Source organism: Pteropus vampyrus, unplaced genomic scaffold, assembly GCF_000151845.1.
Source record: "Pteropus vampyrus isolate Shadow unplaced genomic scaffold, Pvam_2.0 Scaffold6, whole genome shotgun sequence".
Taxonomy (NCBI): domain Eukaryota; kingdom Metazoa; phylum Chordata; class Mammalia; order Chiroptera; family Pteropodidae; genus Pteropus; species Pteropus vampyrus.
In genome coordinates, this window is record NW_011888787.1 from 11,101,909 (window position 1) to 11,105,668 (window position 3,760).

Here is a 3,760-nt window from a genome sequence, read left to right on the forward strand (position 1 = left end):
CCTGGGGCTTTCCAGTTTTCTCAGCACTACTTATTGAAGAGGTTTTCCTTTCTCCATTGAACATTTTTGGCTCCTTTGTTGAAAATTATTTGCCCATATATATGGTTTACTTCTAGGCTCTCAATTCTCTTTCAATGGTCTGTGTGTTTGTGTTTCTGCCAATATCATGCCATTTTGATTATTGTTGCTTTGAAGTATAATTTGAAGTTAGGCAGAGTGATACTTCTGGCCTTTTTTTTCTCAGGATTGCTTTGGCTATTTGGGGTCTTTTGTGATTTCATATAAATCTGATGATTTTTTTGTTCTATTTCTTTAAAAATGCCATTGGGTTTTGATGGGAATGGCATTAAATCTATATATTGCTTTAAGTAATAAGGTCATTTTAATTATATTGATTCTTCCAATCCATGAACATAAAATATCTTACCATTTTTTTGTGTCTTAATTTCTTTTAATAATGTCTCATAGCATTCAGTGTGTAGGTCTTTCACACGCTTTGCTAAGTTTATTCCTAGGTATTTTATTCTTTTTGTTGCAATTAACTTCCAATCCATGAACATAAAATATCTTACCATTTTTTTGTGTCTTAATTTCTTTTAATAATGTCTCATAGCATTCAGTGTGTAGGTCTTTCACACGCTTTGCTAAGTTTATTCCTAGGTATTTTATTCTTTTTGTTGCAATTAAAAAAATATATTTTTTTCACTTTTTATAAAATTTCATTGTTAGTGTATAGGAACACAATGGATTTTTGTTCACTGATTTTGTATCCTGCAACTTTACTATATTTATTATTTCTAATAGTTTTTTGGTGGAGTTTTTAGGGTTTTCTATATAAAGAATCCTTGTTCCTGATCTTGGAGGAAAAGCTTTCAGTTTTTCACCATTAAGTATGATAATAGGTTTGTTGTATATGGTCTTTATTATGTTGAGGTGATTTTCTTTTGATTTTAACTCAGGAGGATACAAATACATGGATTATTTCTGAAAATTTTGCTCGATACTATTTTTTGAAATTGATAAATTTTCAGCTATTCCTCCGCTCATAAAAGATCTCCGGTTTTAACATATATGAGTCATGTTCAGAGTCTAACTTAGAGGCTGCATCCTGTGTAGTTTACCCACTTTATCAAGGGCATTTTGGGACTCTATATTGGTCAAATGATCTGAACTCCTTTGGAAAGTTTCATAATTTGGGTCAAAACAAACAAATTTAATGTTGCATTATCCGGTATTCTCCATTTTATTCCTAATTCCTTTGGCTGTTGAAATAAAGAACCCTTGATAGTTATTTGAAAATTGTAAGCTATTTCCTCTTAGCTTTGTATTTCCAAAGAACCAAATAAAGGCATAATTTGTTACAATCTTTAAATAAATTTTGTTTTGATGTATAGGTTGTACAATTTTCTTTCAGGAAAGTCCTGCAATAAATGTATATATTTCTCATTCATCTCTATTACATTTTAATCTTTACAAAGTATTGCCAAACCAAAAAAAATCATGGTAAAACCATTGTTTAATGTCATTCTATTCTAAGTTGAAAAACACTATTCTTCAACTTTTCAATAAAACCTAAGCTATATTTCAAAACAATTTCTCCCAACACAAATCAGAATCCTCGTGAATTTAGAAACAAGATAAGATGGCTTACCATCAAAGTAGAAGAAATTGAAGGTTTTTTGTTAAGAGATTTAACCTTTGGACAACAAGCTGTGCATGTGAAGTTCCACCCTGTTTGTGACCTACCTTTCTCTTCCTTTCCTGACTGCTTTCCCCATGGAGTTTAGATTTTCTTAGCTAGAACTCACAGTTACATAAGCCAGTTCCTTTAAATAAACACATAATTATTAAAAAAAAAAAAAAGTACATGTATTGCTTATGATACATATAACAAATACATATCCCTATAACTAATACACATATTACATATACGTATATTTGTGTATGTATACTTATGTACATATACACATGCATACATGTGTATGTCTGTGTGTATCCTATATGCTGTTCTGTTTCTGTAGTTGAACACTGGGCAATACAGCTAACTCACTTTCAGAAAAGCAAAGTTAGAAGAAATGACATATTATATTACTCTGAGGTCTGAGCTTAAGTGTTTTAAGGTTCCAAGTGGAGAAGAGAAAAGAATGTGCTCTAGCAAATATTTTGAAATAGTAATTTCAAATTGGTGAACAGAGCAAAAACAGATTCTTGAAACAAGCTGTGATAAGTAAACTTGTTTCTCTGAGTTTTTGCTCAGGAAATAAGAATTATGAAATTTATACAATCTCAATTCAATGTTAAGTATTCAAATAATGTAAAACAACATCTTTCTACGTGTATCCCTTTGTGTAATATTATTCTGACAAAATTGTGAGATCATCTTTGAATATTTAGTTTAGAACTCTGAAAAAAATCATGCAACTCTGGTACTCTCAGCACAGTTTATGTTGGAAAAATCATACGTATTCTTAGAAAAAATGTGAGACTCCTTGCTGCCATAACTCTAAGTGTCGGAGGTAGCAATTTAACAATTTTTCTCTCTGTGACTAGTCTATCCATTATGCATATTGTTTACATGTTGTTCCAGGACACCCAGACAGATCTGTAATTGATTGGGATTGATACATCAAATTGAGCTACTCCGGCTGCCACCAATGGTTTTGTTTTCAGTACTGTCCTCTGGTGTCCATTTTTTATATTTTGTGGGTTAGCAAGTTTATAGCTCAGATTTACTATTGTGATTTTTTTTCAGTTTATCTAAACATTTATTATTTTTTTTAAGTATCTACTCATACATCTAATGATTCTCAGATTTGCTGAGATTCTAAAAAACCAAACACTTGCCAGAATTGTTGAGGAAAAAATAGGACTCCTTGGTGATGTGGGGGGCATAACACTTTTTCTCACTAAAAATGTTAGAGAACTTTCATTTGGTAATGGAAAGAATTTAGATTTGGAATCTGGGATATGAATTCAAGGCCTTGCTATTTAAGTATCAATTTATCAGTTGTCTGGGCATTTAATAGTATTTTAGGAGTATCTCTATCTTAATTTCTTTATAAAGTCTCAATGAGTTATTTTATTTATCAATCGGGACTATACTGATTTTATATCTATAATATTTATGAAAATAGTTGTTAAAGTGCTATGAAAACAGTCATATTTCATATTAAAATACTATCAAAAAATAGTTATAACTACAAAGATTATCATTATATTTAAAATTAACTCAGTGCGTCCAATGTGCCGATGAGAAAAGTACAATTGCCATCCCAATTTCACAGATAAAATGAGCATTTTCCAATGTCATATACCTGACAAGTGATACTCCCTAATCAGTTTAAGAATAGGAGATTGTTTTTTTCACACAAAATATAGGTTCTTGGGTCAGGTAATATATATTTCTTAATTGCACATTATATCACAAAGAAGTGCCTAAAATAAGTATTGCATTTTTGCATGCTGTCTTTGCCAAGTAAATGTAGAGGCAGAATAAACTAGGAAACATTCTATTGACTATATACCTAGAATCCTGGCTTACGATTCTTGCAGTTATTTATCTATAATAGATGATCGGGAACTTTCAAAAAAGCCTAGAAATATAGTTCTCAATACATATAGCAAATGTTACCTTGAGAGAAATAATGTGAAATTCAGATTATTTTTCTTCCTGACTCACCTATTTATGCCAGAGCTCATGGGGTTTGTGTAAAAAAAAAAAAAAATCACTTTTACAAATGTCAAAATATTACAACTAGTG